Below are 200 nucleotides of genomic sequence, written 5' to 3' on the forward strand. Positions count from 1 at the left end.
CACAATATACGGCAGCCGCATCCTTCGACAACACAGGACAAGACACATTCAAATGTCCATGTTACCAATTGTGCAGTTTCGCCTTGTGTTGAACCGGACGAGACCGTGCGCAATGCAGTGGCATTTTTAACTCAAGAAGACGCAGAGAAAGCACTTATTTTTGCTTTAGTGCATGATCCGGAGTTTAGATTGGCATCGGC

The sequence above is a fragment of the Plasmopara halstedii genome (genome assembly GCF_900000015.1).
Source record: "Plasmopara halstedii genome assembly, contig: Scaffold_2386, whole genome shotgun sequence".
In the NCBI taxonomy this organism is placed as follows: domain Eukaryota; phylum Oomycota; class Peronosporomycetes; order Peronosporales; family Peronosporaceae; genus Plasmopara; species Plasmopara halstedii.